Source organism: Schistocerca gregaria, unplaced genomic scaffold, assembly GCF_023897955.1.
Source record: "Schistocerca gregaria isolate iqSchGreg1 unplaced genomic scaffold, iqSchGreg1.2 ptg000304l, whole genome shotgun sequence".
NCBI classification, from domain to species: Eukaryota; Metazoa; Arthropoda; class Insecta; order Orthoptera; family Acrididae; genus Schistocerca; species Schistocerca gregaria.
This window is the reverse complement of record NW_026061786.1, coordinates 6,445,979-6,473,847: the sequence shown is the minus strand read 5'-3', so window position 1 is coordinate 6,473,847 and position 27,869 is coordinate 6,445,979.

Below are 27,869 nucleotides of genomic sequence, written 5' to 3'. Positions count from 1 at the left end.
TCTCGAATAACCCCTAGGAGGAGAAACGATGACACTTTTATGATACACAACTAGTGACATATCGCTTCTGGCAGACTGGCAAGTACACAAAAAGTAGTAAACTGTGTGACCAACTGGGAGGAACAAGTATTGCACTATTAAGATAGCGACTTTTTCTTCACGAGAGGTATTGCATCAGAGAATACCAGTAACCTACGGAAGGAGTAACGAAAAATCTCTTAAGATACACAACGAGTGACATATCGCTTCTGGCAGACTGGCCACAGTAAGAAAAAGTGGCAGACTGGGTGAGCAAGTGGGACGAGTAACTATGACTCTCTTAAGGTAGCCAATGCCTCGTCACTAGGGGTTTGGATTAAGAAATCTCGAATAACACCTAGGAGGGGAAACGATGACACTTTTATGATACACAACTAGTGAATTATAGTTTCTGGCAGACAAAAACCTCACAAAAAGTAGTAGACTGTGTGAGCAACTGGGAGGAAGAAGTATTGCACTATTAAGATAGAGAGTTTTTCGTCACGAGAGGTATTGAATCAGAGAATAACAGTAACCTATGGAAGGAGTAACGATGAATCTCTTAAGATACACAACAAGTGACATATCGCTTCTGGCAGACTGGCCACAGTAAGAATAAGTGGCAGACTGGGTGAGCAATTGGGACGAGTAACTATGACTCTCTTAAGGTAGCCAATGCCTCGTCACTAGGGGTTTGGATTAAGAAACCTCGAATAACCCCTAGGAGGAGAAACGATGACTCTTTTATGATACACAACTAGTGACATATCGCTTCTGGCACACTGGCAAGTACACAAAAAGTAGGAAACAGTGTGAGCAACTGGGAGGAAGAAGTATGGCACTATTAAGAAAGCCAATGTTTCGTCACGAGAGGTATTGAATCAGAGAATACGAGTAACCTATGGAGGGAGTAACGATGAATCTCTTAAGATACACAACGAGAGACATATCGCTTCTGCCAGACTGGCCACAGTAAGAAACAGTGGCAGACTGGGTGAGCAAGTGGGACTAGTAACTATGACTCTCTTAAGGTAGCCAATGCCTCGTTACTAGGAGTTTGGATTAAGAAATCTCGAATAACCCCTAGGAGGAGAAACGATGACACTTTTATGATACACAACTAGTGAATTATAGTTTCTGGCAGACAAAAACTACACAAAAAGTAGTAGACTGTGTGAGCAACTGGGAGGAAGAAGTATTGCACTATTAAGATAGCGTGTTTTTCGTCACGAGAGGTATTGAATCAGAGAATACCAGTAAGCAATGGAAGGAGTAACGATGAATCTCTTAAGATACACAACAAGTGAAATATCGCTTCTGGCAGACTGGCCACAGTAAGAATAAGTGGCAGACTGGGTGAGCAATTGGGACGAGTAACTATGACTCTCTTAAGGTAGCCAATGCCTCGTCACTAAGGGTTTGGATTAACAAAATTCCGAATAATCCTAGGAGGAGAAACGATGACTCTTTTATGATACACAACTAGTGACATATCGCTTGTGGCAGACTGGCCACAGTAAGAATAAGTGGCAGACTGGGTGAGCAATTGGGACGAGTAACTATGACTCTCTTAAGGTAGCCAATGCCTCGTTACTAGGGGTTTGGATTAAGAAATCTCGAATAACCCCTAGGAGGAGAAACGATGACACTTTTATGATACACAACTAGTGAATTATAGATTCTGGCAGACAAAAACTACACAAAAAGTAGTAGACTGTGTGAGCAACTGGGAGGAAGAATTATTGCACTATTAAGATAGCGACTTTTTCGTCACGAGAGATATTGAATCAGAGAATACCAGTAACCTATGGAAGGAGTAACGATGAATCTCTTAAGATACACAACAAGTGACATATCGCTTCCGGCAGACTGGCCACAGTAAGAATAAGTGGCAGACTGGGTGAGCAATTGGGACGAGTAACTATGACTCTCTTAAGGTAGCCAATGCCTCGTCACTAGGGGTTTGGATTAAGAAACCTCGAATAACCCCTAGGAGGAGAAACGATGACTCTTTTATGATACACAACTAGTGACATATCGCTTCTGGCACACTGGCAAGTACACAAAAAGTAGGAAACAGTGTGAGCAACTGGGAGGAAGAAGTATGGCACTATTAAGAAAGCCAATGTTTCGTCACGAGAGGTATTGAATCAGAGAATACGAGTAACCTATGGAGGGAGTAACGATGAATCTCTTAAGATACACAACGAGAGACATATCGCTTCTGGCAGACTGCCCACAGTAAGAATAAGTGGCAGACTGGGTGAGCAATATGGACGAGTAACTATGACTCTCTTAAGGTAGCCAATGCCTCGTCACTAGGGGTTTGGATTAAGAAACCTCGAATAACCCCTAGGAGGAGAAACGATGACTCTTTTATGATACACAACTATTGACATATCGCTTCTGGCAGACTGGCAAGTACACAAAAAGTAGTAAACTGTGTGAGCAACTGGGAGGAAGAAGTATTGCACTATTAAGATAGCGACTTTTTCTTCACGAGAGGTATTGCATCAGAGAATACCAGTAACCTGCGGAAGGAGTAACGAAAAATCTCTTAAGATACACAACGAGTGACATATCGCTTCTGGCAGACTGGCCACAGTAAGAGAAAGTGGCAGACTGGGTGAGCAAGTGGGACGAGTAACTATGACCCTCTTAAGGTAGCCAAAGCCTCGTTACTAGGGGTTTGGATTAAGAAATCCCGAATAACCCCTAGGAGGAGAAACGATGACACTTTTATGATACACAACTAGTGAATTATAGTTTCTGGCAGACAAAAACTACACAAAAAGTAGTAGACTGTGTGAGCAACTGGGAGGAAGAAGTATTGCACTATTAAGATAGCGACTTTTTCGTCACGAGACGTATTGCATCAGAGAATACCAGTAACCTATGAAAGGAGTAACGATGAATCTCTTAAGATACACAACGAGTGACATATCGCTTCTGGCAGACTGGCCACAGTAAGAAAAAGTGGCAGACTGGGTGAGCAATTGGGACGAGTAACTATGACTCTCTTAAGGTAGCCAATGCCTCGTCACTAAGGGTTTGGATTAAGAAATCTCGAATAACCCTAGGAGGAGAAACGATGACACTTTTATGATACACAACTAGTGACATATCGCTTCTGGCACACTGGCAAGTACACAAAAAGTAGGAAACAGTGTGAGCAACTGGGAGGAAGAAGTATGGCACTATTAAGAAAGCCAATGTTTCGTCACGAGAGGTATTGAATCAGAGAATACGAGTAACCTATGGAGGGAGTAACGATGAATCTCTTAAGATACACAACGAGAGACATATCGCTTCTGTCAGACTGGCCACAGTAAGAAAAAGTGGCAGAATGGGTGAGCAATGGGGACGAGTAACTATGACTCTCTTAAGGTAGCCAATGCCTCGTTACTAGGGGTTTGGATTAAGAAATCTCGAATAACCCCTAGGAGGAGAAACGATGACACTTTTATGATAGACAACTAGTGAATTATACTTTCTGGCAGACAAAAACTCCACAAAAAGTAGTAGACTGTGTGAGCAACTGGGAGGAAGAAGTATTGCACTTTTAAGATAGCGACTTTTTCGTCACGAGAGGTATTGCATCAGAGAATACCAGTAACGTATGGAAGGAGTAACGATGAATCTCTTAAGATACACAACGAGTGACATATCGCTTCTGGCAGACTGGCCACAGTAAGAAAAAGTGGCAGACTGGGTGAGCAATGTTGACGAGTAACTATGACTCTCTTAAGGTAGCCAATGCCTCGTCACTATTGGTTTGGATTAAGAAATCTCGAATAACCCCTAGGAGGAGAAACGATGACACTTTTATGATACACAACTAGTGAATTATAGTTTCTGGCAGACAAAAACTACACAAAAAGTAGTAGACTGTGTGAGCAACTGGGAGGAAGAAGTATTGCACTTTTAAGATAGCGACTTTTTCGTCACGAGAGGTATTGCATCAGAGAATACCAGTAACCTATGGAAGGAGTAACGATGAATCTCTTAAGATACACAACGAGTGACATATCGATTCTGGCAGACTGGCCACAGTAAGAATAAGTGGCAGACTGGGTGAGCAATTGGGACGAGTAACTATGACTCTCTTAAGGTAGCCAATGCCTCGTTACTAGGGGTTTGGATTAAGAATTCTCGAATAACCCCTAGGAGGAGAAACGATGACTCTTTTATGATGCACAACTAGTGACATATCGCTTCTGGCAGACTGGCAAGTACACAAAAAGTAGGAAACAGTGTGAGCAACTGGGAGGAAGAAGTATTGCACTATTAAGATAGCGACTTTTTCTTCACGAGAGGTATTGCATCAGAGAATACCAGTAACCTACGGAAGGAGTAACGAAAAATCTCTTAAAATACACAACGAGTGACATATCGCTTCTGGCAGACTGGCCACAGTAAGAAAAAGTGGCAGACTGGGTGAGCAAGTGGGACGAGTAACTATGACTCTCTTAAGGTAACCAATGCCTCGTTACTAGGGGTTTGGATTAAGAAATCTCGAATAACCCCTAGGAGGAGAAACGATGACACTTTTATGATACACAACTAGTGAATTATAGTTTCTGGCAGACAAAAACTACACAAAAAGTAGTAGACTGTGTGAGCAACTGGGAGGAAGAAGTATTGCACTTTTAAGATAGCGACTTTTTCGTCACGAGACGTATTGCATCAGAGAATACCAGTAACCTATGAAAGGAGTAACGATGACTCTCTTAAGATACACAACGAGTGACATATCGCTTCTGGCAGACTGGCCACAGTAAGAAAAAGTGGCAGACTGGGTGAGCAATTGGGACGAGTAACTATGACTCTCTTAAGGTAGCCAATGCCTCGTCACTAAGGGTTTCGATTAAGAAATCTCGAATAACCCTAGGAGGAGAAACGATGACACTTTTATGATACACAACTAGTGACATATCGCTTCTGGCACACTGGCAAGTACACTAAAAGTAGGAAACAGTGTGAGCAACTGGGAGGAAGAAGTATGGCACTATTAAGAAAGCCAATGTTTCGTCACGAGAGGTATTGAATCAGAGAATACGAGTAACCTATGGAGGGAGTAACGATGAATCTCTTAAGATACACAACGAGAGACATATCGCTTCTGTCAGACTGGCCACAGTAAGAAAAAGTGGCAGAATGGGTGAGCAATGGGGACGAGTAACTATGACTCTCTTAAGGTAGCCAATGCCTCGTTACTAGGGGTTTGGATTAAGAAATCTCGAATAACCCCTAGGAGGAGAAACGATGACACTTTTATGATAGACTTCTAGTGAATTATAGTTTCTGGCAGACAAAAACTCCACAAAAAGTAGTAGACTGTGTGAGCAACTGGGAGGAAGAAGTATTGCACTTTTAAGATAGCGACTTTTTCGTCACGAGAGGTATTGCATCAGAGAATACCAGTAACGTATGGAAGGAGTAACGATGAATCTCTTAAGATACACAACGAGTGACATATCGCTTCTGGCAGACTGGCCACAGTAAGAAAAAGTGGCAGACTGGGTGAGCAATGGGGACGAGTAACTATGACTCTCTTAAGGTAGCCAATGCCTCGTTACTAGGGGTTTGGATTAAGAAATCTCGAATAACCCCTAGGAGGAGAAACGATGACACTTTTATGATACACAACTATTGAATTATAGTTTCTGGCAGACAAAAACTACACAAAAAGTAGTAGACTGTGTGAGCAACTGGGAGGAAGAAGTATTGCACTATTAAGATAGCGAGTTTTTCGTCACGAGAGGTATTGAATCAGAGAATACCAGTAACCTATGGAAGGAGTAACGATGAATCTCTTAAGATACACAACGAGTGAAATATCGCTTCTGGCAGACTGGCCACAGTAAGAATAAGTGGCAGACTGGGTGAGCAATTGGGACGAGTAACTATGACTCTCTTAAGGTAGCCAATGCCTCGTCACTATTGGTTTGGATTAAGAAATCTCGAATAACCCCTAGGAGGAGAAACGATGACACTTTTATGATACACAACTAGTGAATTATAGTTTCTGGCAGACAAAAACTACACAAAAAGTAGTAGACTGTGTGAGCAACTGGGAGGAAGAAGTATTGCACTTTTAAGATAGCGACTTTTTCGTCACGAGAGGTATTGCATCAGAGAATACCAGTAACCTATGGAAGGAGTAACGATGAATCTCTTAAGATACACAACGAGTGACATATCGATTCTGGCAGACTGGCCACAGTAAGAATAAGTGGCAGACTGGGTGAGCAATTGGGACGAGTAACTATGACTCTCTTAAGGTAGCCAATGCCTCGTTACTAGGGGTTTGGATTAAGAATTCTCGAATAACCCCTAGGAGGAGAAACGATGACTCTTTTATGATGCACAACTAGTGACATATCGCTTCTGGCAGACTGGCAAGTACACAAAAAGTAGGAAACAGTGTGAGCAACTGGGAGGAAGACGTATTGCACAATTAAGATAGCGACTTTTTCTTCACGAGAGGTATTGCATCAGAGAATACCAGTAACCTACGGAAGGAGTAACGAAAAATCTCTTAAGATACACAACGAGTGACATATCGCTTCTGGCAGACTGGCCACAGTAAGAAAAAGTGGCAGACTGGGTGAGCAAGTGGGACGAGTAACTATGACTCTCTTAAGGTAACCAATGCCTCGTTACTAGGGGTTTGGATTAAGAAATCTCGAATAACCCCTAGGAGGAGAAACGATGACACTTTTATGATACACAACTAGTGAATTATAGTTTCTGGCAGACAAAAACTACACAAAAAGTAGTAGACTGTGTGAGCAACTGGGAGGAAGAAGTATTGCACTATTAAGATAGCGAGTTTTTCGTCACGAGAGGTATTGAATCAGAGAATACCAGTAACCTATGGAAGGAGTAACGATGAATCTCTTAGGATACACAACGAGTGACATATCGCTTCTGGCAGACTGGCCACAGTAAGAAAAAGTGGCATACTGGGTGAGCAATTGGGACGAGTAACTATAACTCTCTTAAGGTAGCCAATGCCTCGTCACTAAGGGTTTGGATTAAGAAATCTCGAATAACCCCTAGGAGGAGAAACGATGACTCTTTTATGATACACAACTAGTGACATATCGCTTCTGGCAGACTGGCAAGTACACAAAAAGTAGGAAACAGTGTGAGCAACTGGGAGGAAGAAGTATGGCACTATTAAGAAAGCCAATGTTTCGTCACGAGAGTTATTGAATCAGAGAATACGAGTAACCTATGGAGGGAGTAACGATGAATCTGTTAAGATACACAACGAGTGACATATCGCTTCTGGCAGACTGGCTACAGTAAGAATAAGTGGCAGACTGGGTGAGCAATTGGGACGAGTAACTATGACTCTCTTAAGGTAGCCAATGCCTCGTCACTAAGGGTTTGGATTAACAAAATTCCGAATAATCCTAGGAGGAGAAACGATGACTCTTTTATGATACACAACTAGTGACATATCGCTTGTGGCAGACTGGCCACAGTAAGAAAAAGTGGCAGACTGGGTGAGCAATTGGGACGAGTAACTATGACTCTCTTAAGGTAGCCAATGCCTCGTCACTAAGGGTTTCGATTAAGAAATCTCGAATAACCCTAGGAGGAGAAACGATGACACTTTTATGATACACAACTAGTGACATATCGCTTCTGGCACACTGGCAAGTACACTAAAAGTAGGAAACAGTGTGAGCAACTGGGAGGAAGAAGTATGGCACTATTAAGAAAGCCAATGTTTCGTCACGAGAGGTATTGAATCAGAGAATACGAGTAACCTATGGAGGGAGTAACGATGAATCTCTTAAGATACACAACGAGAGACATATCGCTTCTGTCAGACTGGCCACAGTAAGAAAAAGTGGCAGAATGGGTGAGCAATGGGGACGAGTAACTATGACTCTCTTAAGGTAGCCAATGCCTCGTTACTAGGGGTTTGGATTAAGAAATCTCGAATAACCCCTAGGAGGAGAAACGATGACACTTTTATGATAGACTTCTAGTGAATTATAGTTTCTGGCAGACAAAAACTCCACAAAAAGTAGTAGACTGTGTGAGCAACTGGGAGGAAGAAGTATTGCACTTTTAAGATAGCGACTTTTTCGTCACGAGAGGTATTGCATCAGAGAATACCAGTAACGTATGGAAGGAGTAACGATGAATCTCTTAAGATACACAACGAGTGACATATCGCTTCTGGCAGACTGGCCACAGTAAGAAAAAGTGGCAGACTGGGTGAGCAATGGGGACGAGTAACTATGACTCTCTTAAGGTAGCCAATGCCTCGTTACTAGGGGTTTGGATTAAGAAATCTCGAATAACCCCTAGGAGGAGAAACGATGACACTTTTATGATACACAACTATTGAATTATAGTTTCTGGCAGACAAAAACTACACAAAAAGTAGTAGACTGTGTGAGCAACTGGGAGGAAGAAGTATTGCACTATTAAGATAGCGAGTTTTTCGTCACGAGAGGTATTGAATCAGAGAATACCAGTAACCTATGGAAGGAGTAACGATGAATCTCTTAAGATACACAACGAGTGAAATATCGCTTCTGGCAGACTGGCCACAGTAAGAATAAGTGGCAGACTGGGTGAGCAATTGGGACGAGTAACTATGACTCTCTTAAGGTAGCCAATGCCTCGTCACTATTGGTTTGGATTAAGAAATCTCGAATAACCCCTAGGAGGAGAAACGATGACACTTTTATGATACACAACTAGTGAATTATAGTTTCTGGCAGACAAAAACTACACAAAAAGTAGTAGACTGTGTGAGCAACTGGGAGGAAGAAGTATTGCACTTTTAAGATAGCGACTTTTTCGTCACGAGAGGTATTGCATCAGAGAATACCAGTAACCTATGGAAGGAGTAACGATGAATCTCTTAAGATACACAACGAGTGACATATCGATTCTGGCAGACTGGCCACAGTAAGAATAAGTGGCAGACTGGGTGAGCAATTGGGACGAGTAACTATGACTCTCTTAAGGTAGCCAATGCCTCGTTACTAGGGGTTTGGATTAAGAATTCTCGAATAACCCCTAGGAGGAGAAACGATGACTCTTTTATGATGCACAACTAGTGACATATCGCTTCTGGCAGACTGGCAAGTACACAAAAAGTAGGAAACAGTGTGAGCAACTGGGAGGAAGACGTATTGCACAATTAAGATAGCGACTTTTTCTTCACGAGAGGTATTGCATCAGAGAATACCAGTAACCTACGGAAGGAGTAACGAAAAATCTCTTAAGATACACAACGAGTGACATATCGCTTCTGGCAGACTGGCCACAGTAAGAAAAAGTGGCAGACTGGGTGAGCAAGTGGGACGAGTAACTATGACTCTCTTAAGGTAACCAATGCCTCGTTACTAGGGGTTTGGATTAAGAAATCTCGAATAACCCCTAGGAGGAGAAACGATGACACTTTTATGATACACAACTAGTGAATTATAGTTTCTGGCAGACAAAAACTACACAAAAAGTAGTAGACTGTGTGAGCAACTGGGAGGAAGAAGTATTGCACTATTAAGATAGCGAGTTTTTCGTCACGAGAGGTATTGAATCAGAGAATACCAGTAACCTATGGAAGGAGTAACGATGAATCTCTTAGGATACACAACGAGTGACATATCGCTTCTGGCAGACTGGCCACAGTAAGAAAAAGTGGCATACTGGGTGAGCAATTGGGACGAGTAACTATAACTCTCTTAAGGTAGCCAATGCCTCGTCACTAAGGGTTTGGATTAAGAAATCTCGAATAACCCCTAGGAGGAGAAACGATGACTCTTTTATGATACACAACTAGTGACATATCGCTTCTGGCAGACTGGCAAGTACACAAAAAGTAGGAAACAGTGTGAGCAACTGGGAGGAAGAAGTATGGCACTATTAAGAAAGCCAATGTTTCGTCACGAGAGTTATTGAATCAGAGAATACGAGTAACCTATGGAGGGAGTAACGATGAATCTGTTAAGATACACAACGAGTGACATATCGCTTCTGGCAGACTGGCTACAGTAAGAATAAGTGGCAGACTGGGTGAGCAATTGGGACGAGTAACTATGACTCTCTTAAGGTAGCCAATGCCTCGTCACTAAGGGTTTGGATTAACAAAATTCCGAATAATCCTAGGAGGAGAAACGATGACTCTTTTATGATACACAACTAGTGACATATCGCTTGTGGCAGACTGGCCACAGTAAGAATAAGTGGCAGACTGGGTGAGCAATTGGGACGAGTAACTATGACTCTCTTAAGGTAGCCAATGCCTCGTTACTAGGGGTTTGGATTAAGAAATCTCGAATAACCCCTAGGAGGAGAAACGATGACACTTTTATGATACACAACTAGTGAATTATAGATTCTGGCAGACAAAAACTACACAAAAAGTAGTAGACTGTGTGAGCAACTGGGAGGAAGAATTATTGCACTATTAAGATAGCGACTTTTTCGTCACGAGAGATATTGAATCAGAGAATACCAGTAACCTATGGAAGGAGTAACGATGAATCTCTTAAGATACACAACAAGTGACATATCGCTTCCGGCAGACTGGCCACAGTAAGAATAAGTGGCAGACTGGGTGAGCAATTGGGACGAGTAACTATGACTCTCTTAAGGTAGCCAATGCCTCGTCACTAGGGGTTTGGATTAAGAAACCTCGAATAACCCCTAGGAGGAGAAACGATGACTCTTTTATGATACACAACTAGTGACATATCGCTTCTGGCACACTGGCAAGTACACAAAAAGTAGGAAACAGTGTGAGCAACTGGGAGGAAGAAGTATGGCACTATTAAGAAAGCCAATGTTTCGTCACGAGAGGTATTGAATCAGAGAATACGAGTAACCTATGGAGGGAGTAACGATGAATCTCTTAAGATACACAACGAGAGACATATCGCTTCTGGCAGACTGCCCACAGTAAGAATAAGTGGCAGACTGGGTGAGCAATATGGACGAGTAACTATGACTCTCTTAAGGTAGCCAATGCCTCGTCACTAGGGGTTTGGATTAAGAAACCTCGAATAACCCCTAGGAGGAGAAACGATGACTCTTTTATGATACACAACTATTGACATATCGCTTCTGGCAGACTGGCAAGTACACAAAAAGTAGTAAACTGTGTGAGCAACTGGGAGGAAGAAGTATTGCACTATTAAGATAGCGACTTTTTCTTCACGAGAGGTATTGCATCAGAGAATACCAGTAACCTGCGGAAGTAGTAACGAAAAATCTCTTAAGATACACAACGAGTGACATATCGCTTCTGGCAGACTGGCCACAGTAAGAGAAAGTGGCAGACTGGGTGAGCAAGTGGGACGAGTAACTATGACCCTCTTAAGGTAGCCAAAGCCTCGTTACTAGGGGTTTGGATTAAGAAATCCCGAATAACCCCTAGGAGGAGAAACGATGACACTTTTATGATACACAACTAGTGAATTATAGTTTCTGGCAGACAAAAACTACACAAAAAGTAGTAGACTGTGTGAGCAACTGGGAGGAAGAAGTATTGCACTATTAAGATAGCGACTTTTTCGTCACGAGACGTATTGCATCAGAGAATACCAGTAACCTATGAAAGGAGTAACGATGAATCTCTTAAGATACACAACGAGTGACATATCGCTTCTGGCAGACTGGCCACAGTAAGAAAAAGTGGCAGACTGGGTGAGCAATTGGGACGAGTAACTATGACTCTCTTAAGGTAGCCAATGCCTCGTCACTAAGGGTTTGGATTAAGAAATCTCGAATAACCCTAGGAGGAGAAACGATGACACTTTTATGATACACAACTAGTGACATATCGCTTCTGGCACACTGGCAAGTACACAAAAAGTAGGAAACAGTGTGAGCAACTGGGAGGAAGAAGTATGGCACTATTAAGAAAGCCAATGTTTCGTCACGAGAGGTATTGAATCAGAGAATACGAGTAACCTATGGAGGGAGTAACGATGAATCTCTTAAGATACACAACGAGAGACATATCGCTTCTGTCAGACTGGCCACAGTAAGAAAAAGTGGCAGAATGGGTGAGCAATGGGGACGAGTAACTATGACTCTCTTAAGGTAGCCAATGCCTCGTTACTAGGGGTTTGGATTAAGAAATCTCGAATAACCCCTAGGAGGAGAAACGATGACACTTTTATGATAGACAACTAGTGAATTATACTTTCTGGCAGACAAAAACTCCACAAAAAGTAGTAGACTGTGTGAGCAACTGGGAGGAAGAAGTATTGCACTTTTAAGATAGCGACTTTTTCGTCACGAGAGGTATTGCATCAGAGAATACCAGTAACGTATGGAAGGAGTAACGATGAATCTCTTAAGATACACAACGAGTGACATATCGCTTCTGGCAGACTGGCCACAGTAAGAAAAAGTGGCAGACTGGGTGAGCAATGTTGACGAGTAACTATGACTCTCTTAAGGTAGCCAATGCCTCGTTACTAGGGGTTTGGATTAAGAAATCTCGAATAACCCCTAGGAGGAGAAACGATGACACTTTTATGATACACAACTATTGAATTATAGTTTCTGGCAGACAAAAACTACACAAAAAGTAGTAGACTGTGTGAGCAACTGGGAGGAAAAAGTATTGCACTATTAAGATAGCGAGTTTTTCGTCACGAGAGGTATTGAATCAGAGAATACCAGTAACCTATGGAAGGAGTAACGATGAATCTCTTAAGATACACAACGAGTGAAATATCGCTTCTGGCAGACTGGCCACAGTAAGAATAAGTGGCAGACTGGATGAGCAATTGGGACGAGTAACTATGACTCTCTTAAGGTAGCCAATGCCTCGTCACTATTGGTTTGGATTAAGAAATCTCGAATAACCCCTAGGAGGAGAAACGATGACACTTTTATGATACACAACTAGTGAATTATAGTTTCTGGCAGACAAAAACTACACAAAAAGTAGTAGACTGTGTGAGCAACTGGGAGGAAGAAGTATTGCACTTTTAAGATAGCGACTTTTTCGTCACGAGAGGTATTGCATCAGAGAATACCAGTAACCTATGGAAGGAGTAACGATGAATCTCTTAAGATACACAACGAGTGACATATCGATTCTGGCAGACTGGCCACAGTAAGAATAAGTGGCAGACTGGGTGAGCAATTGGGACGAGTAACTATGACTCTCTTAAGGTAGCCAATGCCTCGTTACTAGGGGTTTGGATTAAGAATTCTCGAATAACCCCTAGGAGGAGAAACGATGACTCTTTTATGATGCACAACTAGTGACATATCGCTTCTGGCAGACTGGCAAGTACACAAAAAGTAGGAAACAGTGTGAGCAACTGGGAGGAAGAAGTATTGCACTATTAAGATAGCGACTTTTTCTTCACGAGAGGTATTGCATCAGAGAATACCAGTAACCTACGGAAGGAGTAACGAAAAATCTCTTAAAATACACAACGAGTGACATATCGCTTCTGGCAGACTGGCCACAGTAAGAAAAAGTGGCAGACTGGGTGAGCAAGTGGGACGAGTAACTATGACTCTCTTAAGGTAACCAATGCCTCGTTACTAGGGGTTTGGATTAAGAAATCTCGAATAACCCCTAGGAGGAGAAACGATGACACTTTTATGATACACAACTAGTGAATTATAGTTTCTGGCAGACAAAAACTACACAAAAAGTAGTAGACTGTGTGAGCAACTGGGAGGAAGAAGTATTGCACTTTTAAGATAGCGACTTTTTCGTCACGAGACGTATTGCATCAGAGAATACCAGTAACCTATGAAAGGAGTAACGATGACTCTCTTAAGATACACAACGAGTGACATATCGCTTCTGGCAGACTGGCCACAGTAAGAAAAAGTGGCAGACTGGGTGAGCAATTGGGACGAGTAACTATGACTCTCTTAAGGTAGCCAATGCCTCGTCACTAAGGGTTTCGATTAAGAAATCTCGAATAACCCTAGGAGGAGAAACGATGACACTTTTATGATACACAACTAGTGACATATCGCTTCTGGCACACTGGCAAGTACACTAAAAGTAGGAAACAGTGTGAGCAACTGGGAGGAAGAAGTATGGCACTATTAAGAAAGCCAATGTTTCGTCACGAGAGGTATTGAATCAGAGAATACGAGTAACCTATGGAGGGAGTAACGATGAATCTCTTAAGATACACAACGAGAGACATATCGCTTCTGTCAGACTGGCCACAGTAAGAAAAAGTGGCAGAATGGGTGAGCAATGGGGACGAGTAACTATGACTCTCTTAAGGTAGCCAATGCCTCGTTACTAGGGGTTTGGATTAAGAAATCTCGAATAACCCCTAGGAGGAGAAACGATGACACTTTTATGATAGACTTCTAGTGAATTATAGTTTCTGGCAGACAAAAACTCCACAAAAAGTAGTAGACTGTGTGAGCAACTGGGAGGAAGAAGTATTGCACTTTTAAGATAGCGACTTTTTCGTCACGAGAGGTATTGCATCAGAGAATACCAGTAACGTATGGAAGGAGTAACGATGAATCTCTTAAGATACACAACGAGTGACATATCGCTTCTGGCAGACTGGCCACAGTAAGAAAAAGTGGCAGACTGGGTGAGCAATGGGGACGAGTAACTATGACTCTCTTAAGGTAGCCAATGCCTCGTTACTAGGGGTTTGGATTAAGAAATCTCGAATAACCCCTAGGAGGAGAAACGATGACACTTTTATGATACACAACTATTGAATTATAGTTTCTGGCAGACAAAAACTACACAAAAAGTAGTAGACTGTGTGAGCAACTGGGAGGAAGAAGTATTGCACTATTAAGATAGCGAGTTTTTCGTCACGAGAGGTATTGAATCAGAGAATACCAGTAACCTATGGAAGGAGTAACGATGAATCTCTTAAGATACACAACGAGTGAAATATCGCTTCTGGCAGACTGGCCACAGTAAGAATAAGTGGCAGACTGGGTGAGCAATTGGGACGAGTAACTATGACTCTCTTAAGGTAGCCAATGCCTCGTCACTATTGGTTTGGATTAAGAAATCTCGAATAACCCCTAGGAGGAGAAACGATGACACTTTTATGATACACAACTAGTGAATTATAGTTTCTGGCAGACAAAAACTACACAAAAAGTAGTAGACTGTGTGAGCAACTGGGAGGAAGAAGTATTGCACTTTTAAGATAGCGACTTTTTCGTCACGAGAGGTATTGCATCAGAGAATACCAGTAACCTATGGAAGGAGTAACGATGAATCTCTTAAGATACACAACGAGTGACATATCGATTCTGGCAGACTGGCCACAGTAAGAATAAGTGGCAGACTGGGTGAGCAATTGGGACGAGTAACTATGACTCTCTTAAGGTAGCCAATGCCTCGTTACTAGGGGTTTGGATTAAGAATTCTCGGATAACCCCTAGGAGGAGAAACGATGACTCTTTTATGATGCACAACTAGTGACATATCGCTTCTGGCAGACTGGCAAGTACACAAAAAGTAGGAAACAGTGTGAGCAACTGGGAGGAAGAAGTATTGCACTATTAAGATAGCGACTTTTTCTTCACGAGAGGTATTGCATCAGAGAATACCAGTAACCTACGGAAGGAGTAACGAAAAATCTCTTAAGATACACAACGAGTGACATATCGCTTCTGGCAGACTGGCCACAGTAAGAAAAAGTGGCAGACTGGGTGAGCAAGTGGGACGAGTAACTATGACTCTCTTAAGGTAACCAATGCCTCGTTACTAGGGGTTTGGATTAAGAAATCTCGAATAACCCCTAGGAGGAGAAACGATGACACTTTTATGATACACAACTAGTGAATTATAGTTTCTGGCAGACAAAAACTACACAAAAAGTAGTAAACTGTGTGAGCAACTGGGAGGAAGAAGTATTGCACTATTAAGATAGCGAGTTTTTCGTCACGAGAGGTATTGAATCAGAGAATACCAGTAACCTATGGAAGGAGTAACGATGAATCTCTTAAGATACACAACAAGTGACATATCACTTCTGGCAGACTGGCCACAGTAAGAATAAGTGGCAGACTGGGTGAGCAATTGGGACGAGTAACTATGACTCTCTTAAGGTAGCCAATGCCTCGTCACTAGGGGTTTGGATTAAGAAACCTCGAATAACCCCTAGGAGGAGAAACGATGACTCTTTTATGATACACAACTAGTGACATATCGCTTCTGGCAGACTGCCAAGTACACAAAAAGTAGGAAACAGTGTGAGCAACTGGGAGGAAGAACTATGGCACTATTAAGAAAGCCAATGTTTCGTCACGAGAGGTATTGAATCAGAGAATACGAGTAACCTATGGATGGAGTAACGATGAATCTCTTAAGATACACAACGAGTGACATATCGCTTGTGGCAGACTGGCCACAGTAAGAATAAGTGGCAGACTGGGTGAGCAATTGGGACGAGTAACTATGACTCTCTTAAGGTAGCCAATGCCTCGTTACTAGGGGTTTGGATTAAGAAATCTCGAATAACCCCTAGGAGGAGAAACGATGACACTTTTATGATACACAACTAGTGAATTATAGTTTCTGGCAGACAAAAACTACACAAAAAGTAGTAGACTGTGTGAGCAACTGGGAGGAAGAAGTATTGCACTATTAAGATAGCGAGTTTTTCGTCACGAGAGGTATTGAATCAGAGAATACCAGTAACCTATGGAAGGAGTAACGATGAATCTCTTAAGGTACACAACAAGTGACATATCGCTTCCGGCAGACTGGCCACAGTAAGAATAAGTGGCAGACTGGGTGAGCAATTGGGACGAGTAACTATGACTCTCTTAAGGTAGCCAATGCCTCGTCACTAGGGGTTTGGATTAAGAAACCTCGAATAACCCCTAGGAGGAGAAACGATGACTCTTTTATGATACACAACTAGTGACATATCGCTTCTGGCACACTGGCAAGTACACAAAAAGTAGGAAACAGTGTGAGCAACTGGGAGGAAGAAGTATGGCACTATTAAGAAAGCCAATGTTTCGTCACGAGAGGTATTGAGTCAGAGAATACGAGTAACCTATGGAGGGAGTAACGATGAATCTCTTAAGATACACAACGAGAGACATATCGCTTCTGGCAGACTGCCCACAGTAAGAATAAGTGGCAGACTGGGTGAGCAATATGGACGAGTAACTATGACTCTCTTAAGGTAGCCAATGCCTCGTCACTAGGGGTTTGGATTAAGAAACCTCGAATAACCCCTAGGAGGAGAAACGATGACTCTTTTATGATACACAACTATTGACATATCGCTTCTGGCAGACTGGCAAGTACACAAAAATAGTAAACTGTGTGAGCAACTGGGAGGAAGAAGTATTGCACTATTAAGATAGCGACTTTTTCTTCACGAGAGGTATTGCATCAGAGAATACCAGTAACCTACGGAAGGAGTAACGAAAAATCTCTTAAGATACACAACGAGTGACATATCGCTTCTGGCAGACTGGCCACAGTAAGAAAAAGTGGCAGACTGGGTGAGCAAGTGGGACGAGTAACTATGACCCTCTTAAGGTAGCCAAAGCCTCGTTACTAGGGGTTTGGATTAAGAAATCCCGAATAACCCCTAGGAGGAGAAACGATGACACTTTTATGATACACAACTAGTGAATTATAGTTTCTGGCAGACAAAAACTACACAAAAAGTAGTAGACTGTGTGAGCAACTGGGAGGAAGAAGTATTGCACTATTAAGATAGCGAATTTTTCGTCACGAGACGTATTGAATCAGAGAATACCAGTAACCTATGGAAGGAGTAACGATGAATCTCTTAAGATACACAACGAGTGAAATATCGCTTCTGGCAGACTGGCCACAGTAAGAATAAGTGGCAGACTGGGTGAGCAATTGGGACGAGTAACTATGACTCTCTTAAGGTAGCCAATGCCTCGTCACTATTGGTTTGGATTAAGAAATCTCGAATAACCCCTAGGAGGAGAAACGATGACACTTTTATGATACACAACTAGTGACATATCGCTTCTGGCAGACTGGCAAGTACACAAGAAGTAGTAAACTGTGTGAGCAACTGGGAGGAAGAAGTATTGCACTATTAAGATAGCGACTTTTTCGTCACGAGACGTATTGCATCAGAGAATACCAGTAACCTATGAAAGGAGTAACGATGAATCTCTTAAGATACACAACGAGTGACATATCGCTTCTGGCAGACTGGCCACAGTAAGAAAAAGTGGCAGACTGGGTGAGCAATTGGGACGAGTAACTATGACTCTCTTAAGGTAGCCAATGCCTCGTCACTAAGGGTTTGGATTAAGAAATCTCGAATAACCCTAGGAGGAGAAACGATGACACTTTTATGATACACAACTAGTGACATATCGCTTCTGGCACACTGGCAAGTACACAAAAAGTAGGAAACAGTGTGAGCAACTGGGAGGAAGAAGTATGGCACTATTAAGAAAGCCAATGTTTCGTCACGAGAGGTATTGAATCAGAGAATACGAGTAACCTATGGAGGGAGTAACGATGAATCTCTTAAGATACACAACGAGAGACATATCGCTTCTGTCAGACTGGCCACAGTAAGAAAAAGTGGCAGACTGGGTGAGCAATGGGGACGAGTAACTATGACTCTCTTAAGGTAGCCAATGCCTCGTTACTAGGGGTTTGGATTAAGAAATCTCGAATAACCCCTAGGAGGAGAAACGATGACACTTTTATGATAGACAACTAGTGAATTATAGTTTCTGGCAGACAAAAACTCCACAAAAAGTAGTAGACTGTGTGAGCAACTGGGAGGAAGAAGTATTGCACTTTTAAGATAGCGACTTTTTCGTCACGAGAGGTATTGCATCAGAGAATACCAGTAACGTATGGAAGGAGTAACGAAAAATCTCTTAAGATACACAACGAGTGAAATATCGCATCTGGCAGACTGGCCACAGTAAGAAAAAGTGGCAGACTGGGTGAGCAATTGGGACGAGTAACTATGACTCTCTTAAGGTAGCCAATGCCTCGTCACTATTGGTTTGGATTAAGAAATCTCGAATAACCCCTAGGAGGAGAAACGATGACACTTTTATGATACACAACTAGTGAATTATAGTTTCTGGCAGACAAAAACTACACAAAAAGTAGTAAACTGTGTGAGCAACTGGGAGGAAGAAGTATTGCACTATTAAGATAGCGAGTTTTTCGTCACGAGAGGTATTGAATCAGAGAATACCAGTAACCTATGGAAGGAGTAACGATGAATCTCTTAAGATACACAACAAGTGACATATCACTTCTGGCAGACTGGCCACAGTAAGAATAAGTGGCAGACTGGGTGAGCAATTGGGACGATTAACAATGACTCTCTTAAGGTAGCCAATGCCTCGTCACTAGGGGTTTGGATTAAGAAACCTCGAATAACCCCTAGGAGGAGAAACGATGACTCTTTTATGATACACAACTAGTGACATATCGCTTCTGGCAGACTGCCAAGTACACAAAAAGTAGGAAACAGTGTGAGCAACTGGGTGGAAGAACTATGGCACTATTAAGAAAGCCAATGTTTCGTCACGAGAGGTATTGAATCAGAGAATACGAGTAACCTATGGATGGAGTAACGATGAATCTCTTAAGATACACAACGAGTGACATATCGCTTGTGGCAGACTGGCCACAGTAAGAATAAGTGGCAGACTGGGTGAGCAATTGGGACGAGTAACTATGACTCTCTTAAGGTAGCCAATGCCTCGTTACTAGGGGTTTGGATTAAGAAATCTCGAATAACCCCTAGGAGGAGAAACGATGACACTTTTATGATACACAACTAGTGAATTATAGTTTCTGGCAGACAAAAACTACACAAAAAGTAGTAGACTGTGTGAGCAACTGGGAGGAAGAAGTATTGCACTATTAAGATAGCGAGTTTTTCGTCACGAGAGGTATTGAATCAGAGAATACCAGTAACCTATGGAAGGAGTAACGATGAATCTCTTAAGGTACACAACAAGTGACATATCGCTTCCGGCAGACTGGCCACAGTAAGAATAAGTGGCAGACTGGGTGAGCAATTGGGACGAGTAACTATGACTCTCTTAAGGTAGCCAATGCCTCGTCACTAGGGGTTTGGATTAAGAAACCTCGAATAACCCCTAGGAGGAGAAACGATGACTCTTTTATGATACACAACTAGTGACATATCGCTTCTGGCACACTGGCAAGTACACTAAAAGTAGGAAACAGTGTGAGCAACTGGGAGGAAGAAGTATGGCACTATTAAGAAAGCCAATGTTTCGTCACGAGAGGTATTGAATCAGAGAATACGAGTAACCTATGGAGGGAGTAACGATGAATCTCTTAAGATACACAACGAGAGACATATCGCTTCTGTCAGACTGGCCACAGTAAGAAAAAGTGGCAGAATGGGTGAGCAATGGGGACGAGTAACTATGACTCTCTTAAGGTAGCCAATGCCTCGTTACTAGGGGTTTGGATTAAGAAATCTCGAATAACCCCTAGGAGGAGAAACGATGACACTTTTATGATAGACTTCTAGTGAATTATAGTTTCTGGCAGACAAAAACTCCACAAAAAGTAGTAGACTGTGTGAGCAACTGGGAGGAAGAAGTATTGCACTTTTAAGATAGCGACTTTTTCGTCACGAGAGGTATTGCATCAGAGAATACCAGTAACGTATGGAAGGAGTAACGATGAATCTCTTAAGATACACAACGAGTGACATATCGCTTCTGGCAGACTGGCCACAGTAAGAAAAAGTGGCAGACTGGGTGAGCAATGGGGACGAGTAACTATGACTCTCTTAAGGTAGCCAATGCCTCGTTACTAGGGGTTTGGATTAAGAAATCTCGAATAACCCCTAGGAGGAGAAACGATGACACTTTTATGATACACAACTATTGAATTATAGTTTCTGGCAGACAAAAACTACACAAAAAGTAGTAGACTGTGTGAGCAACTGGGAGGAAGAAGTATTGCACTATTAAGATAGCGAGTTTTTCGTCACGAGAGGTATTGAATCAGAGAATACCAGTAACCTATGGAAGGAGTAACGATGAATCTCTTAAGATACACAACGAGTGAAATATCGCTTCTGGCAGACTGGCCACAGTAAGAATAAGTGGCAGACTGGGTGAGCAATTGGGACGAGTAACTATGACTCTCTTAAGGTAGCCAATGCCTCGTCACTATTGGTTTGGATTAAGAAATCTCGAATAACCCCTAGGAGGAGAAACGATGACACTTTTATGATACACAACTAGTGAATTATAGTTTCTGGCAGACAAAAACTACACAAAAAGTAGTAGACTGTGTGAGCAACTGGGAGGAAGAAGTATTGCACTTTTAAGATAGCGACTTTTTCGTCACGAGAGGTATTGCATCAGAGAATACCAGTAACCTATGGAAGGAGTAACGATGAATCTCTTAAGATACACAACGAGTGACATATCGATTCTGGCAGACTGGCCACAGTAAGAATAAGTGGCAGACTGGGTGAGCAATTGGGACGAGTAACTATGACTCTCTTAAGGTAGCCAATGCCTCGTTACTAGGGGTTTGGATTAAGAATTCTCGGATAACCCCTAGGAGGAGAAACGATGACTCTTTTATGATGCACAACTAGTGACATATCGCTTCTGGCAGACTGGCAAGTACACAAAAAGTAGGAAACAGTGTGAGCAACTGGGAGGAAGAAGTATTGCACTATTAAGATAGCGACTTTTTCTTCACGAGAGGTATTGCATCAGAGAATACCAGTAACCTACGGAAGGAGTAACGAAAAATCTCTTAAGATACACAACGAGTGACATATCGCTTCTGGCAGACTGGCCACAGTAAGAAAAAGTGGCAGACTGGGTGAGCAAGTGGGACGAGTAACTATGACTCTCTTAAGGTAACCAATGCCTCGTTACTAGGGGTTTGGATTAAGAAATCTCGAATAACCCCTAGGAGGAGAAACGATGACACTTTTATGATACACAACTAGTGAATTATAGTTTCTGGCAGACAAAAACTACACAAAAAGTAGTAAACTGTGTGAGCAACTGGGAGGAAGAAGTATTGCACTATTAAGATAGCGAGTTTTTCGTCACGAGAGGTATTGAATCAGAGAATACCAGTAACCTATGGAAGGAGTAACGATGAATCTCTTAAGATACACAACAAGTGACATATCACTTCTGGCAGACTGGCCACAGTAAGAATAAGTGGCAGACTGGGTGAGCAATTGGGACGAGTAACTATGACTCTCTTAAGGTAGCCAATGCCTCGTCACTAGGGGTTTGGATTAAGAAACCTCGAATAACCCCTAGGAGGAGAAACGATGACTCTTTTATGATACACAACTAGTGACATATCGCTTCTGGCAGACTGCCAAGTACACAAAAAGTAGGAAACAGTGTGAGCAACTGGGAGGAAGAACTATGGCACTATTAAGAAAGCCAATGTTTCGTCACGAGAGGTATTGAATCAGAGAATACGAGTAACCTATGGATGGAGTAACGATGAATCTCTTAAGATACACAACGAGTGACATATCGCTTGTGGCAGACTGGCCACAGTAAGAATAAGTGGCAGACTGGGTGAGCAATTGGGACGAGTAACTATGACTCTCTTAAGGTAGCCAATGCCTCGTTACTAGGGGTTTGGATTAAGAAATCTCGAATAACCCCTAGGAGGAGAAACGATGACACTTTTATGATACACAACTAGTGAATTATAGTTTCTGGCAGACAAAAACTACACAAAAAGTAGTAGACTGTGTGAGCAACTGGGAGGAAGAAGTATTGCACTATTAAGATAGCGAGTTTTTCGTCACGAGAGGTATTGAATCAGAGAATACCAGTAACCTATGGAAGGAGTAACGATGAATCTCTTAAGGTACACAACAAGTGACATATCGCTTCCGGCAGACTGGCCACAGTAAGAATAAGTGGCAGACTGGGTGAGCAATTGGGACGAGTAACTATGACTCTCTTAAGGTAGCCACTGCCTCGTCACTAGGGGTTTGGATTAAGAAACCTCGAATAACCCCTAGGAGGAGAAACGATGACTCTTTTATGATACACAACTAGTGACATATCGCTTCTGGCACACTGGCAAGTACACAAAAAGTAGGAAACAGTGTGAGCAACTGGGAGGAAGAAGTATGGCACTATTAAGAAAGCCAATGTTTCGTCACGAGAGGTATTGAGTCAGAGAATACGAGTAACCTATGGAGGGAGTAACGATGAATCTCTTAAGATACACAACGAGAGACATATCGCTTCTGGCAGACTGCCCACAGTAAGAATAAGTGGCAGACTGGGTGAGCAATATGGACGAGTAACTATGACTCTCTTAAGGTAGCCAATGCCTCGTCACTAGGGGTTTGGATTAAGAAACCTCGAATAACCCCTAGGAGGAGAAACGATGACTCTTTTATGATACACAACTATTGACATATCGCTTCTGGCAGACTGGCAAGTACACAAAAATAGTAAACTGTGTGAGCAACTGGGAGGAAGAAGTATTGCACTATTAAGATAGCGACTTTTTCTTCACGAGAGGTATTGCATCAGAGAATACCAGTAACCTACGGAAGGAGTAACGAAAAATCTCTTAAGATACACAACGAGTGACATATCGCTTCTGGCAGACTGGCCACAGTAAGAAAAAGTGGCAGACTGGGTGAGCAAGTGGGACGAGTAACTATGACCCTCTTAAGGTAGCCAAAGCCTCGTTACTAGGGGTTTGGATTAAGAAATCCCGAATAACCCCTAGGAGGAGAAACGATGACACTTTTATGATACACAACTAGTGAATTATAGTTTCTGGCAGACAAAAACTACACAAAAAGTAGTGGACTGTGTGAGCAACTGGGAGGAAGAAGTATTGCACTATTAAGATAGCGAATTTTTCGTCACGAGACGTATTGAATCAGAGAATACCAGTAACCTATGGAAGGAGTAACGATGAATCTCTTAAGATACACAACGAGTGAAATATCGCTTCTGGCAGACTGGCCACAGTAAGAATAAGTGGCAGACTGGGTGAGCAATTGGGACGAGTAACTATGACTCTCTTAAGGTAGCCAATGCCTCGTCACTATTGGTTTGGATTAAGAAATCTCGAATAACCCCTAGGAGGAGAAACGATGACACTTTTATGATACACAACTAGTGACATATCGCTTCTGGCAGACTGGCAAGTACACAAGAAGTAGTAAACTGTGTGAGCAACTGGGAGGAAGAAGTATTGCACTATTAAGATAGCGACTTTTTCGTCACGAGACGTATTGCATCAGAGAATACCAGTAACCTATGAAAGGAGTAACGATGAATCTCTTAAGATACACAACGAGTGACATATCGCTTCTGGCAGACTGGCCACAGTAAGAAAAAGTGGCAGACTGGGTGAGCAATTGGGACGAGTAACTATGACTCTCTTAAGGTAGCCAATGCCTCGTCACTAAGGGTTTGGATTAAGAAATCTCGAATAACCCTAGGAGGAGAAACGATGACACTTTTATGATACACAACTAGTGACATATCGCTTCTGGCACACTGGCAAGTACACAAAAAGTAGGAAACAGTGTGAGCAACTGGGAGGAAGAAGTATGGCACTATTAAGAAAGCCAATGTTTCGTCACGAGAGGTATTGAATCAGAGAATACGAGTAACCTATGGAGGGAGTAACGATGAATCTCTTAAGATACACAACGAGAGACATATCGCTTCTGTCAGACTGGCCACAGTAAGAAAAAGTGGCAGACTGGGTGAGCAATGGGGACGAGTAACTATGACTCTCTTAAGGTAGCCAATGCCTCGTTACTAGGGGTTTGGATTAAGAAATCTCGAATAACCCCTAGGAGGAGAAACGATGACACTTTTATGATAGACAACTAGTGAATTATAGTTTCTGGCAGACAAAAACTCCACAAAAAGTAGTAGACTGTGTGAGCAACTGGGAGGAAGAAGTATTGCACTTTTAAGATAGCGACTTTTTCGTCACGAGAGGTATTGCATCAGAGAATACCAGTAACGTATGGAAGGAGTAACGAAAAATCTCTTAAGATACACAACGAGTGAAATATCGCATCTGGCAGACTGGCCACAGTAAGAAAAAGTGGCAGACTGGGTGAGCAATTGGGACGAGTAACTATGACTCTCTTAAGGTAGCCAATGCCTCGTCACTATTGGTTTGGATTAAGAAATCTCGAATAACCCCTAGGAGGAGAAACGATGACACTTTTATGATACACAACTAGTGAATTATAGTTTCTGGCAGACAAAAACTACACAAAAAGTAGTAAACTGTGTGAGCAACTGGGAGGAAGAAGTATTGCACTATTAAGATAGCGAGTTTTTCGTCACGAGAGGTATTGAATCAGAGAATACCAGTAACCTATGGAAGGAGTAACGATGAATCTCTTAAGATACACAACAAGTGACATATCACTTCTGGCAGACTGGCCACAGTAAGAATAAGTGGCAGACTGGGTGAGCAATTGGGACGAGTAACTATGACTCTCTTAAGGTAGCCAATGCCTCGTCACTAGGGGTTTGGATTAAGAAACCTCGAATAACCCCTAGGAGGAGAAACGATGACTCTTTTATGATACACAACTAGTGACATATCGCTTCTGGCAGACTGCCAAGTACACAAAAAGTAGGAAACAGTGTGAGCAACTGGGTGGAAGAACTATGGCACTATTAAGAAAGCCAATGTTTCGTCACGAGAGGTATTGAATCAGAGAATACGAGTAACCTATGGATGGAGTAACGATGAATCTCTTAAGATACACAACGAGTGACATATCGCTTGTGGCAGACTGGCCACAGTAAGAATAAGTGGCAGACTGGGTGAGCAATTGGGACGAGTAACTATGACTCTCTTAAGGTAGCCAATGCCTCGTTACTAGGGGTTTGGATTAAGAAATCTCGAATAACCCCTAGGAGGAGAAACGATGACACTTTTATGATACACAACTAGTGAATTATAGTTTCTGGCAGACAAAAACTACACAAAAAGTAGTAGACTGTGTGAGCAACTGGGAGGAAGAAGTATTGCACTATTAAGATAGCGAGTTTTTCGTCACGAGAGGTATTGAATCAGAGAATACCAGTAACCTATGGAAGGAGTAACGATGAATCTCTTAAGGTACACAACAAGTGACATATCGCTTCCGGCAGACTGGCCACAGTAAGAATAAGTGGCAGACTGGGTGAGCAATTGGGACGAGTAACTATGACTCTCTTAAGGTAGCCAATGCCTCGTCACTAGGGGTTTGGATTAAGAAACCTCGAATAACCCCTAGGAGGAGAAACGATGACTCTTTTATGATACACAACTAGTGACATATCGCTTCTGGCACACTGGCAAGTACACAAAAAGTAGGAAACAGTGTGAGCAACTGGGAGGAAGAAGTATGGCACTATTAAGAAAGCCAATGTTTCGTCACGAGAGGTATTGAATCAGAGAATACGAGTAACCTATGGAGGGAGTAACGATGAATCTCTTAAGATACACAACGAGAGACATATCGCTTCTGTCAGACTGGCCACAGTAAGAAAAAGTGGCAGACTGGGTGAGCAATGGGGACGAGTAACTATGACTCTCTTAAGGTAGCCAATGCCTCGTTACTAGGGGTTTGGATTAAGAAATCTCGAATAACCCCTAGGAGGAGAAACGATGACACTTTTATGATAGACAACTAGTGAATTATAGTTTCTGGCAGACAAAAACTCCACAAAAAGTAGTAGACTGTGTGAGCAACTGGGAGGAAGAAGTATTGCACTTTTAAGATAGCGACTTTTTCGTCACGAGAGGTATTGCATCAGAGAATACCAGTAACGTATGGAAGGAGTAACGAAAAATCTCTTAAGATACACAACGAGTGAAATATCGCATCTGGCAGACTGGCCACAGTAAGAAAAAGTGGCAGACTGGGTGAGCAATTGGGACGAGTAACTATGACTCTCTTAAGGTAGCCAATGCCTCGTCACTATTGGTTTGGATTAAGAAATCTCGAATAACCCCTAGGAGGAGAAACGATGACACTTTTATGATACACAACTAGTGAATTATAGTTTCTGGCAGACAAAAACTACACAAAAAGTAGTAAACTGTGTGAGCAACTGGGAGGAAGAAGTATTGCACTATTAAGATAGCGAGTTTTTCGTCACGAGAGGTATTGAATCAGAGAATACCAGTAACCTATGGAAGGAGTAACGATGAATCTCTTAAGATACACAACAAGTGACATATCACTTCTGGCAGACTGGCCACAGTAAGAATAAGTGGCAGACTGGGTGAGCAATTGGGACGAGTAACTATGACTCTCTTAAGGTAGCCAATGCCTCGTCACTAGGGGTTTGGATTAAGAAACCTCGAATAACCCCTAGGAGGAGAAACGATGACTCTTTTATGATACACAACTAGTGACATATCGCTTCTGGCAGACTGCCAAGTACACAAAAAGTAGGAAACAGTGTGAGCAACTGGGTGGAAGAACTATGGCACTATTAAGAAAGCCAATGTTTCGTCACGAGAGGTATTGAATCAGAGAATACGAGTAACCTATGGATGGAGTAACGATGAATCTCTTAAGATACACAACGAGTGACATATCGCTTGTGGCAGACTGGCCACAGTAAGAATAAGTGGCAGACTGGGTGAGCAATTGGGACGAGTAACTATGACTCTCTTAAGGTAGCCAATGCCTCGTTACTAGGGGTTTGGATTAAGAAATCTCGAATAACCCCTAGGAGGAGAAACGATGACACTTTTATGATACACAACTAGTGAATTATAGTTTCTGGCAGACAAAAACTACACAAAAAGTAGTAGACTGTGTGAGCAACTGGGAGGAAGAAGTATTGCACTATTAAGATAGCGA